Genomic DNA, 14,528 nt, shown 5'->3' on the forward strand with positions numbered 1-14,528 from the left:
GCCCACTAATGTGCACAAATCCGACCATATATAATTTAAACTAGGTAAGATATTATATGCACTCAACTAATTAAAAGACAAGAGTCAAAACGAGCTTAGCTTAATGGTAATTGACATAACATTCTTCTTTTTTAGATGTTGAAGGCTCAATTTCCATCCCCACAATTGTTGTACTTTAAAAAAAAAAGAAAATTAATTAAGAAGTAAGGTGTTTTAAGTTCTTCCACCACTCTCTTATATGTTGTTGAATTAGAAAAACAAGAATTTTTGTTGTACTCATAATATTAAATTTTTAAATTTTTATTAGCATGTCGATATTTGCACCGATACCATATTTTCATGAGTTTAACATTTTATATGAGGAATGACTTGAGATTTTCACTATAGAGTAAATAAAATCCATAAACTATAAGAAAAAAATAAGTAACAAAATATCACTAATGTGAATAAAATATAAATAATAAATACACTTGTTTAAAAAATTCATAAATGTTAATTTACTAATTTGAATATTTTTTTGATTTCTTTGTTGTTAACAATTTTTAAAAAAAATATCTAGATATTTTCTCAGTATTTTCATTGAATTTTTCTTAAAATCGAGACTTTGGTATTTTTGTCAACGTAGACATCTCAACTATACTTATTATTTCTAAAGGTTTGTAAAAACCACAGACGGAAGTGAGATCGTTTCCCAATTTTAAATTTACACAGTGAATTAAAATTCATAAACCTAATTATGCATTCTAAACAAATTATAGCATGCTTAGAATAAAAAATTCAGAGAAAGGAATTTGGGGATTGCATTACTAACCTTTGAAGAAAATGAAATCTTCACGAGTTCCTTCTTCAATGGTCACGAACACTTCAAATCTCCTTGGATCATAAACTCCCAAAGTTAAATAGCAAAATCGAAACAAATTGTTGGATACCACCTCAAGATAATCCTATGTATTCTTCTTAGGGTATGAGAATTACAAGAGTTTCGTGGGCTCTATTGATTTTGGGAGAGGGAAAAACATTTTGAGAGAGAGGTCAACTTTCGTGAGAATACTAGGACCTTCTGTACTTTAGGAGAAGAATAAGAATGTTCCAAAAAAACCAACTCCCACTCACGATCTTCATTGAGAGAAAAATAAAATGGAAACTAGTAATAACTCCCTCCATTTAAATTTTAAATAATTTAAAATTAAAAATAAATTAAATCTAATTTTGGTTTATTTAATATATAAATATACATTAACCGCCTTAATATATAACATATATATTATATTATATGTTATATATATTATAACTATATAACATATAACCTATAGTTTACATTATATCAAATATAATAGAACCTATAGTTTGAATTTTCTCAATAATATATGAAATTTAATATAAATCAAATTTATATTAAATATATGAACCCAATTCATATAATTAATATTTGAATCATATTCAAATATTTATATCATCTCAAATAAACTTTATATTATAATTTATGAAATATAATATATTTATTATATCACATATAATTAATCCCTCAATTAATTTAAACAATTCAAATTAATCCAAAATTAATTCTCAATAATCCCTGTTGAGCTACAAATGAGACTTTATGGACCTGTAGATTGAAGCTCCAATGGTATTTGGATAATTAATTAAACTCCTTTAATTAAATTACCCAAGTTCCATTAACTATCGATCACTGCACTAAAGACCGATAGCTGCACTCTTCGCACTATAGATATATTTCTGTGTCCATTGAATATAACGAATCAACAGTGCGATGACCCTTCACAAATTGCTGGAAATATAGTTGGGCCAAAATTATCGTTTTGCCCTCGTACCACTAATCCCTCTAATGAGCAATAAGTCATAGTCCAACTATGACCAAACCCATTGTTCAACCCTCGGATTCAGCTCTTAATGGAGCAGTTTATCTCCTTACCTTGATGTTAGAAAATGAGTTAATTTCGTTTTGTATAGTTGTATTCCAAACTCTCCAATCAGACGAGTCCCCAAAATCGTAGGCATATTAAGTTGGCGAACTAACCACTCTCACCCATGCAATCAAAGGACCGCCTTCATAGGCAGAGTTCACAACTCACTCAGGATTCAGATCATGTCACCTATAAATCTTGGTGAAATGTAAGTGTCTACTATTAACGGTGTTATATAATGAAACTATTCATTTTGTGGTCCGGTCTTATACAAACTCTTTTGTATAGAACATCCTCGCACACATGTCTCTACATGAATGATCATGATCAAATCATTTGTAGAACTTTACAAATTGTAACATCTATAAAGTGGGTTGTATTCGTAGTGTCACCAAGATAAGGTATCTAGTTTTATCCATCTACTATAGACCTTCAGGTTATCACTTAAATAAATCCACCTGTATGTCTCCACATATATATTTAAATTACATAAGATAACCTTTGATGCTTGTTTATTGGTTTTGTGGGTTAATACTATTAAATGTCGAATAAAATACTTCAAATTTTATTAAATAAATAAATTATTTGTACAATACAATTACAAACTACATATCCCACGAGATTTAGGACATCAACCCCAATCATTTCAATTCTCACCATTTATGTTTTCTATTCTTGAGTATATATTACAACTTTTCCTATTTAGTAATACATCGATATAAGTGAAATTATGATGGTAAAATTATTTTTAACTTGTAAATAGCGCACATTTTAAGCTCTTTCTATTTTACGATTTATTTGATGTTACTTTTGATCATTAATTAACAAACTTCACACATAATTTTTGTTTTATATATATATAGAAATTGAGTAGAATGGAGAACTCAAAAGATTTATCTAACAAATTATAAGCAATCGAGTGCAGAAAGAATAGGAAGTTGAGAAAAGACAAAAAAAAAAAAAAAAAAAAAAAAAAAAAAAAAAAGAAGGAGAAGTAACCTTATATAAAAGAAAAAAATGTTGGAAAAATGAGTAACTCAATTTAACACAGTTTTTGACGTACTATTAACCTCAATGCTAGAAATTCAATTCTCCATCACATATATTGTTAAAAGAAAAAAAATCCATTCATAATGCCTAGTGTCACAATCGCTCTTTCGGAAGCTTCTCTTAGCGATTGTGCGACACTTGTTCCCGCTCACGAACAAGCCAGCCAACTCGAATACGGACTGCCGATGGCACACCGAGTGCCTCTTGCAACCTCCAATCCCGTTTTAGGGAAAATGGTTTTAGAAAACGGGTTTAGAGAAAAGGTTTTCGTAAGAAGATTTGAGAGTGTGTATAAAGAAAGAAAGATTGTAGTAGACTAGAAAGCAATAAGCAACAACAACGGCTTTATAGAGTACTACTCCGGGTATGAGGAAATGATGGTTAGTCTTATCCCCATATAGTGCATTCTGAACAAAAAGCCAACTGGCACCCTTACATATGCAAAAGGGCGAGTGGTCACTTACAATGAAAATGTAAAGAAAGCAAGCTAACTAAAAGGGGGTTGGATTGGGTATGCGGCCATGGGCAACAGGCCCTGGACAAGCATGACCGTTACACCTAGTCACCCAACACTACAACTTATGTCTATATATAGTCTTTTTGGAAGTCTAAATTCTCGATTAATAGATCTTTTACATATTCAAAAAAGTTCAAAACTAAAATGTTGCATTAGACATTAGATTTAAATAGGTACACTTGAATGACGTTTTAAAAATGATGTATCTAATAACTATACAAATACAAATTTAAGGTTCAATTAGACACAAAATGATTTACCCTTAAACTTTTTTAATATTTATGAGATCGGTTAGATATAAAATTGAAAATTTATAAATATGTTGGACATTCAAAAGAAAATGTCAAAATGGGAAGTTTAAAGATTTATTAACCACAATTTTTTTAAAATTTAGGGACTAAACTTGTAGTTTGGCCTTCACAGAGATGTAACTTTAAATGCATTGATATATGATATCTAGATTACACAATATTATTTAAAAACTATATTATAATTCTTTATAGAATTACTCAACTAAATATATAAATAAAGAATGAAACTTAGATTTGCATCGAGATATATTTTTTTTTAAATAGAACTAAGTTTTTCCATTCAATCAAATTTTCGTAAAATAATTTACTAAAGATCCAAGAATACAAGAATATTTATATATCTTTATGTATTTGTGTTTAAAAAAATTAAAATGGAATTAAGTTTTGCTAATCTATTTAAAATGTACAAAAAAACAAATTAATAAGTAGTAAAAAAATCATTTAATATACATATATGTATATGGTGATAAAATCTGAATATAAAATATGTACAAACGGTTCATCTAGAAATTAGAACCAAGATGGTGGGACAAATTCCGTGACCCATACAACTATAAAGCAACAATCCATTTTTTGTATTATAAATATAAAATGGACTATTTGAGAAGCTCGTGCCCTCTGATCCATTCATAAATAAGCTCTTGGCATTAGATATCATCTTTTAGAATACAATTGATATGTATTCCTTCTTTTAAAGCTGGAGTTTCAATTATTCATACCTCACTCGTGACATTAAAAAAGCTCTCATTTTAATTGATTGGATTAAAAAATAAAATTAAAATTAAAAACAACCCCAAATTTCCTATATATACTAGAATGAACCACTTTTAATTTAAATAAGGAAATTTATACTAGATAATATAATTTTCAATTTTGAAAATAATTTGAAAATGAAGTACAACTTTAAAACATTTCTAAATATGGTAGATATTGACCGGTCAACCTGTAACTTTTTTTTGAAAATTCCAATCCTACCCTCAGTTGCAAGTATTCCCATCTTATTCAATTTAATTTTTTCCTTTTCTTTCTCGACTCCCTTTTCTTTCATTTCCTTTTTTCTATTATTTTCTTTTCTTTCTTCCTTCTCTATGGTTTTGCTTTCTTCTTTCTTCTTTGTTTTTTTTTCTATGATTTAGCTTTCTTCTTTCTTCTTTGTTTTTTTTTTTTCCTATGGTTTAGCTTTTTTCTAATTGGTATATTATACCATTCTTCTTGCTACAGTCTCTTAAGTTTCTTCACTCAAAATATCTACATAAGCCACTCATATTGATTGATCAACAAGCAGATTTATCAATCTAAGAGGTAATTGTGGATTTTAATGAGTTTATTTAATGATTTTATTTCATTGATGGATGATTTCTGTTTCTTCTACTTTTGTTTCTCATTTATCATTCTTTGTTAAACTTAGGGCTTAGTTTATCACTGATAGTGGACATTATTGATGATGATGATAATAATAATAATATTATTAATAATAATAATAAGTGATAGCCGTTGCGCTATCACTAATAGCCACTATTAGCGATACACTTAGCGATAGATCAGGCGTGGAGTTGCTGATAGAGGAATTTATCGGTGTTTTAGGATAGCAACTCATAGCACATTTCTTAAATTTAAAGCTATCACTGATAGCAGCTATTAGTGATATTCACCGATAGCAGTTATCTGTGATAGCAATAAATAACACATTTCTCAAATTGAAAGCTATCAGTGATAGCAACTGATAGCACTTTTCCTAAATTGAAAGTTATCATGATAGCAAACTGATAGTACACATCTCAAATGCAAAGTTATCACTGATAGGCACTAACTGATAGCCACTGATAGCAACTATCAATGATATTCACTGATAACAGCATCAGTAGCTATCAGTGATAGCAACTGATAGTATATTTATCAAATTGAAAGCTATCATTAATAGCACCAATTAGTGATAGCTTTCAATTTGAGAAAAACATGAAGTAGTGTGCAAAATGGTTGTTGGGTATTGATTTTTTGTCTTTTACCATTTTTATTCGATATATGCAATTATTTTATCCTTGTACTACATATTCTTATTTTGCACTTGAATTCCATTTATGCAACTAACCCTTTAAATAAAGCTTTTACTTTGATCCAACGACATTGCTTAAACAAGCTGGTCGGGTTGCGTACAATATTAGATCATATATTACTTTTTTTTTTCTTGTGAAATGATCAAGGCCAAACTATTCATTTTTTGAAATGAGGATAAGTACAATAATATTTTTTTTTCCCTTAAAATTCAAGTTTACTAAAAATAAACATTTCAAAATTTTAAAAGTTAAATTAAAATAAACCTAAAACTTGAATCTTGATAACACATTTTAAATTAAAATGTCTCTCATTATTTGGGTTGGTTTAAAAAGTTTGAATTGGGTCCCATTTACATTTTTGGGATTATCAAATCAAATTCGTCATACATTTTTTATTTACATGATAATAAACTTGTGTTTTCAATTTGGCGGATCCAAAATTGCAAACTAAATCACTTGGTCTCATTTATATTGATGTATTTTTGCATGTTGTTTTCCTATCTTTTTTTCTTTTGATATTTGACGTACATAATTTTTCGTTACATAGAAATTATATGATAAACGTATTTTTTTCTTTTATGAAGTATAGAAGTTATGTGATGGTAATTATATAATGATTCATTGTTGTTGCATTTATTAAAATGATTTTCAGGTTAACTTTTCACAAGTATGTGTTTTTTAACTTCCTTTTCCAAAATTTATGTTCTTCATCTATTTGATTTAACTTCATATTTGATTATATAGCCATACATAAATTAATCTATTATGTTTTTTATTTACTTAAATCTCTTTTTTGTCTTTCTTAAGTAAATTTTGAAACTAAAATTGAATTAGAAGGGTTGTTAGAATGCTAATTATTACTAATTTTGATTATATCTTAAAAAGGTATCAAAATACCACAAAGAAAAACAAAGTTTAAAGGAGAGAAAATATATTAGAATGTTACATAAATTTTAAAGAAAACTGTTGACAGAGTAGCTAACAAAAATTCTCAACAATGATCCAATTTTATATGGAGAAAGAGAAATTAGACACGAAATTTTAAAAGGTAGATATCAAAATTATATAAAAAGTAAAATTATATGTTGGTGTCTACATCCTGTATATATGATTAAAAATAATTTATTTTACCTACTTCAAAAACATATGATAATAAAAACTCAGTTTAAATAATACTTATTTATTATATAGAATTAAATACAAATTAATTTGAAACTTCAAATTAAAACTTTATTGTGGCAATATTTAAATTGGAGTCATTCCCTTTCATTTGTAACAACAAAAAGAAAATAAGTTTATGTGATAACAATGGAAGAAGTGAAGAACAAATTCATCACATTAAAACACCATATCAATGGGTTTCCAGTTGAGTCAGATTTGGAGCTTCATTCCCAAGTTGTTCATCTCTTTGCTAATCCTGCCTCAGCTGAAATTGTTCTTAAGAATCTCTTTGTTTCCATTGATCCATATCAAGATCAATTGTATGAAGACTCCTCATTCTTCACATAACATTTTATTTTCTATTCAATCTACCATTTCTGGATAGGTAACGATATGTTTGAGAGTGACTTTAAAATAGTTCTAATCACTTCGATATATACAAGTGATTTTAATAATTTCAAAATCACTCCCAAATATATACTAATTATAATTAATGTAATCATATATATAAGTCACCCAATAAATTTAGGACTTGTTTGGTAGAAAGTTCGGATTATGTTTTATATTTTCAAATTTATTAAATTTTGCAAATATGTGTTTGACAAACAACTTAGATTCTATTTCTAAAAACTATTTTTGAATTCTGTTATCCAAACAATGCAAAATAATGATAACAAAATTTTTATGTTTTGATTGTATCTAAATTTTGAATTTTAAATTTTAATATGCAAAATTATTAAATGAAGATAAAAAAAAAAAAAAAAAAAAGTTAGAAACACTACGTATCATGTATGAACTCAATTAATTTGTTTTAAAATATATACTACGTATTATATAAGGGGATTCTAAGAAATACAAAAATAAAGAAAAATATTTATACAAAATAGTAAAATTTTAATCTTCTTTGATAGAGGCTAATTAAGACTGATAGAAGTCTATTAATGTTATTATAGAAACTGATAGAAGTCTATCATTGATAGACGTGGTAGAAGGCTATAAGTGTATCAATGTTTGTTTTCCTATTTTTTAAATAGTTTGACATTTTATCTATATGTGAAAATTTCCCATTATATGATGTATTATAAATTATATAATATTACAAAATAATCATATTCATAAATAAATTTACAATAATTTATCATCAATTAAATATTAGTGTGTAGAACTATAACTAGTTTTATGACTTATATATATATAGTAATAAAGACATTTTAAACAACAGTTTAAATTAGAATTTAATTTTTGAATTTCCTATCCAAAATATATATTTGAAGACATGAAATATAATTATATTTTCATTAAATTTGTTGTTTTCAAATTCTCTATCAAACCGGCCTTTAAATTTTATAGGTTTAATACGGTAAATAAATGTTTGTTGTATATGAGGCTTTTGGTTTTGTTTGAAACAGCCTATAACCGCTCATGTAGTGGCAGAAGTTGTGGCTTCGGATGATCCTAGGTTTGAGAAGGGGGACTTGGTTGAAGGAGCTGTACACTGTGCTCTATATAGTGTCGTAAAACCTGGACCCGCCAGCCCTCTAAACAAGTTGAACCCCTTGGGATTTTCTTTGACATATCATCTCGGAATTCTTGGTAACTTCGACCTAAAATGTTTAACCGTGATTTGGTTTTTAAAAATTAAGTTTATAAATATTATTACTTCCATTCATAACCTTTTGTGTTTTGTTATCCATTTTAGTTAATGGATTGGTTTTCTGTTTTAGTTTTTAGTTTTTCAAAAACAAGTTTCTTTGCTAAGTCAATCAATTTTTTATGTTTAGGATTTCACAAATATTCTCAAAATTAATTATGAAGAAAAGTTGGAAATGAAAATTTTTGGTTTTTAAAAATTAAATTCACCAATTGTTGCTTGTTTTTTCCTGACCTGTTTACCACAATCTTTTATCTTTCTTAATTATTAAAAACTTGAATTATTAGGTCGATTCCAAAAAAGTAAAACTATTTTTTTTAGCTTGGTTTTTTAGAACACTATTAAAAGTATTTAACATAACAAAATAAAGAAATCAATAATGCCCGTTGTTTTATCACATATATTATTTTATGGTTATGAATATTAAATATCTAGAATTTAAATGTTTGTGAATGAATACGCACGATAATTAACGTCTGAAACTTAAGTATTTGCGTTTGATTTACTAATTTTATATATAGAAACCAAAATTAAATCATCGTGAGTTGACCTAGTAGTAAATAGAAAGTATGATCTTAATAAAGGATTAAGAGGTCATGGGTATACCCAAATGTTGTAAGATCAGGTGGGCATTGTCTCGTGAAATTAGTTGATGTACTAGAAAGTATTAGAAAAACTCATGTCAGGAGGGACTTAAAGTTCCCTAGATAATAATATCTTAGATTTTAAATTTATATCTATTTAAAATTTAATGGCAAAATCTGTGAAACAAATAGACCCTAGGTAAAAGCTAGCATAGTGTGTTTCTAAATTTAATTTTTCAAAAACTAAAAAGCAAAAATTACCACACGATAATGATCGAACGAAATTTAAGAAAATAGAATATTATCAAACGAAACCATAATTAAAGGTCACGAAATTCCTCTTGGAAATGTTTTTGAAGAAACATGATGCAAAAAGAGAATAATCCAAATTAAAATTAGAACTGTTCTCTCTTTGATTTGTGTTTTGTTTTTATGTCTGTGTTGTTTCAGGTTTCACTGGCCTCACTGCTTACGTTGGTCTGTTTGAAGTAGCAAAGGTTAAGAAAGGGGATAAAGTATTTGTGTCTTCAGCTTCTGGGGCTGTTGGAAATTTAGTTGGACAATTTGCAAAGCTACATGGTTGTTATGTTGTTGGGACTGCTGGTTCCAATGAGAAGGTCTAACCTTTCAAACTAATTAATTAATCTTTTAGTCCCTAATTTTTTTTAGTTTAGTTTCTATTTAGCGTTAATTAATTTCAAGATGTATGTTATACTTTTGTCTTTAAATTTTGAGTTTAAATTTTATTCGGTCTCAAAATTTCAAATATTTTACACATTCACACTTGAGTTTTCACACATGTTCCTCTTTTGTCTTTGGTGTTAACTTACAAATTTATGATGTAAATTTTTTGTTAGTTATTTTTAATGGTGACAGAAAGTTAACATTACAAAACCCTAGAACATTGGATCTAAGAATCATGTTTAACAATTAGACTCAAAGAACTCAATCCCAACAATTCCAAAATCAATATGATCTCAACCACCCTAGGATATACTAGATAACATATTACTTAGATGATCTAATAAATCAAGGATTAGATAAAGTTTTAAACTCCTATCGATCCTTGAATTTCAAAGTACTCCGCAAGTACGATAGACCAATCTTAACTTGAATGATTCAAATATTCATGAATTCTATCGAAAGAAACACATAAGAAGTTTAAAAACCAAAATCCAAAATTCTACATTTCAAAATTTCCCACCATAACAATACATATTACATTTCGTTTTATAGCCTCAAAATTAGACCCTACATATTCTATGATGTATTTCAAAGGTTACAACTCTCATACTAAACCATAATAAACCATTTTGTAAGAGTACCCTAAAGAGCCCATGAGAAGTCTTCAAATTGAAAATACATTTAATAAACTCCATAAATCCGAGAATTCTTGTTGTTAACCAACCAACAATAATTTTGAAATCGTCCTTGAGTTATGAAGTTATACTTGAAGTTTTTGTTCCATAAATGAAATTTGACTCTTCTTAAATTCTACTGAACTTCACTTAATGCAATCTTCTTTTCATTGTAAATTGGACAGCATATCATGTTTATTCTTGGCGTCTTTCTTGAACTTTCATATGGCATGATCAAAATGTCTGGTTTGTATTAGTTAGTGAAAGCCAATTTCATTAATTCTTCTAAATCAGTTGATAGAAATTAACACTAATTAAGAACTCAAGTGAATACTTGGTGAAAATCAAGGATAAAAGTGTTAGTCTTGAACTTAGATACCAAATAAAAATAAAACTCAAACCTTTAAAGGTGGTGAAAATATAACATTTTGAAACCTAAGACAGAAACGGATCAAGTGAAAATTAAACACAAAACTCAAAGATAAAACTTTAATATTTTGAAATTTATAGTCCATATAAAAATTAACTATAGATTGAAAAACTAGAGACAAAAAGGATATTTTTCTATTTTCACTATTACTCCAATCAAATCTTGAATAATAACTTCAGAAAACGATCCTAATACTTCCATTTATGTCTAACAATGGTAAATAACTTTAGTTAACTCTACATGCTAATTATAGGCCGACTTATTAGCATATATAATAATAGTGTTGTAAAAGGGATGGTGACCGAATAGAGTAAAATCGTAACTAAAATAGATTGAGAATAATAATGATGACGAATAAGAATAGAGAGAATAACACAATGATTTTACGGTCGATAACTCTTAAAGAAATTAGGATAAAAACCACAGACAATGATAGAAGAATTCTTAAAGGAAGAGCATACTTAATTATATGAAGAAACTTTTTCTATTTTACCTCACAACTATTTTGAGAGGAAGAGCATACTTAATTATATGAAGAAACTTTTTCTATTTTATCTCACAACTAACACTTGATTTGGGATAGATAGCCAACAACGGATACCCACCTATTTATAGACCACATAACTTTGGTCGTCAAGCAAATCCAATGAATCCAAATAGTCCTTAGATCAATGTGAAGAATCTAAAGATAACAATTTGGCCTTGGAGTACAAAGTGAAAGATTTAATGGCTATAAATATTGACCTTAGACAAAGTGTACGATCTAATGACCATAAATGACCAAAGAAACTTCTTGAACATCTTGAAGATACTATTATTTAACAAGTAGAATATAATATTTGAAAGTTTAGACAACAAAAACTTGATTTTACTAGCTAGTTGGGTTGATTGTAGTCCATCTATTCCATTACTCATGATCAACTAATTAATTACCCAAATAATGTGACAAATGTCAGGTAGCATTGCTAAAAGAGAAGCTGGGATTTGATGAAGCATTCAACTACAACCAACAAAAGGACTTGAAATCAACTTTAGCCAAGTGAGAAATATAATCTCACATACAGCTTGCATTCATTTCAAGATTGCGCAAAATACACACAACTTCTCAAACTTATACGATTGTTACATATAATTACAACTATCATCATATTTTAGAAGTAGTTTTGCAAATTATTCGTAAAAATAAAAGATTGATTTTTTAAAAAAAAAAAAATTTGGAATGTAGTTATTTCCCCAATGGAATTGATATTTACTTCGACCATGTGGGCAGCGAGATGGTAGGCGCAGCCCATTGCAAACATGAACCCATTTGGAAAAGTGGCAGTGTGCGGTGCTATTTCAGAGTACACAAAGGCAACAACAGGAGGAGGAGGCCCCATGATCATGGTGGACATATTGTATAAAAGAATCACAATCCAAGGCTTTTTAATCACTGACTATTTGAATGCTTTGCCGGAGTTCATATCCAACACCGCCACCCACCTTCGCTCCGGCGACATCGAGGTGCTCGAAGATATATCAGTGGGTGTGGAGAGTATTCCTTCTGCTTTCGTCGGGCTCTTCCAAGGCAAGAACATTGGCAAGAAGATTGTTAAATTTGCTTAGTTTTTCTTTTTTATATGGAATAATTTAAATAAATTGTTTGGCTTGTGCTTTTGCTTTTGGGTTGGACTTAATAAATTTGAAGTTGAGAAGCTTAAGTTTGTGCAACTCATCGTGTTTGAACGGGTTAAAAAGAAAAGCCTCGGAGTATTTATCCTCTATGAGCTCCTTGGACAGTTTTTTTTTTTTTTTTTCCCTTCTCTCTCTCTCTCTCTCTCTCCTTCTTTTTATTGCATTATTTGTGTTTTTTGCTAAATCAAAGCCAAACTGGGAGTTTGTTACAATTTTATTTTAAATATTGGGGGTGTTCGTCGATGGAGTTGAGTTGGGTTCAAACACTTTTTGATCCAACCCGATCCAACCCAATTGTTTGAATTGTAAATTTATTCAATCCAAATAATCTTTATTACATAATAAACTCAACCCAACCATAAAACACATGGGTTTGGTTGGTTTTGGTTACTCCAATTATTTATTTAAAATCTTATACTATAAATAAGTAAAATTTTAATATGTAAAAACTTTATTTTATTCTTTTCATATATTAAATTAAGATTAAGAATTCAATCTCAATTTATATTATTAAAATTTTCTCTCTAAAGTGCTTAAAATTATTATTGGAATTTGTTAGAGAATAAATTATCCAAAATAATTATGAAATTAAATAAAATTTAAAATAAATATAAGTATATATAATTGTATCATATGTAAAAAAAAATATACTTTTTACAATTAACCATAAGTTCGAGTTGGTTTGGGTTGGGTTGTATTGTTTTAGGTGAATCCACGAACCAAATCAATCCATAAAATTTTTATTTATTTCAACCCAACTCAATCCAAATGAGTTTACGGATTAGTTCGAATTAGATTGATTGAATTTTTTCAGGTCATCAGATTTTTTGAACACTCCTAATTTTAACAATTAATTGTCGTTATTATTATCATTGATTATTTGTTTGTCCAAGGTTTTGTATTTTTTAAGTTGACTATTTTTTCGGTTGATTGATGAGTTGTTTCTCTTTTCTCTCTCTTAATGTTTTTTTATCTTTTACAAAATAAAATAAAATAAAAAGTTGCTATTTTTTTTGGGGATTTTCAAAAATAAAAAAATAAAGGAAAATATTTACATAAATAGCAAAATTTAATTATAGTTGTGATAGACATTACTATTGTCTATCATAGATAGCTGCTGATAGGTCTATCAACGTCTATCAGTTATAAGAAGTGATAGAAGTCTATCACTGATAGACGCTAATAGCAATCTAATATTAATAGAGACTGATAACAGTCTATCGGTATCTATCACTCAAGTCAAATATTGATAGAGGCTGATAGCAGGATATTAGTGTCTATTAGGGATAAAAACTAATAGAAGTCTATCATTGATACTATTAGTGAGTAATAGAAACTGATATAAGTTTATCATTAATAGAAGTTGATAGAATTCTATCAATGTCTATCAGTGTTTCTTTTATTATTTCTGTAAATAATTTGACATTTTTCCTATCAATAAAAATTTCTCCCCTTTTTCCTTTCCGATGGAAATCTTATTCTTCATGAAACATTGTTACTTCTTTCTCTCAAAGAAGTAAGCAAGTTATGATTTTTTATTTTTTTATTCATGGAAATCATATCTCAATCAAGGTGTTATCATGGTCTTAAAGCCAGTGATAAGGGGATGCTAATGAAAGAGCAAACACTATCTAGTATATTTTAAATTCAAGAAGTTCTTTCATTTTTTACTTTTGACTTTAAGGATCTCATACCTAGAAATAGAGAGACGTATCTCTATATATGTAAGTGAACTTAAAGAAAGTTAGATAAACTTACGATTAAAGAAAAATGGACGAATATTAAGAGAGTGAAAAAGTTCTCTCAAAAGTGT

General features: G+C 28.0%; 1 pseudogene across 1 annotated transcript; it reads left to right on the forward strand.

Moving 5' to 3' along the window:
* Window positions 1-7,147: 7,147 nt before the first annotated feature.
* LOC120072009 (2-alkenal reductase (NADP(+)-dependent)-like) lies at window positions 7,148-12,699 on the forward strand (annotated as a pseudogene). The gene is made up of 5 exons (XR_016527808.1): window positions 7,148-7,349; window positions 8,405-8,611; window positions 9,704-9,870; window positions 11,998-12,080; window positions 12,267-12,699. The product of XR_016527808.1 is annotated as a 2-alkenal reductase (NADP(+)-dependent)-like (transcript).
* Window positions 12,700-14,528: the final 1,829 nt, after the last annotated feature.

The sequence above is a fragment of the Benincasa hispida genome, chromosome 2, assembly GCF_027475165.1.
Source record: "Benincasa hispida cultivar pf3 chromosome 2, pf3_genome.v1.1, whole genome shotgun sequence".
NCBI lineage: Eukaryota > Viridiplantae > Streptophyta > Magnoliopsida > Cucurbitales > Cucurbitaceae > Benincasa > Benincasa hispida.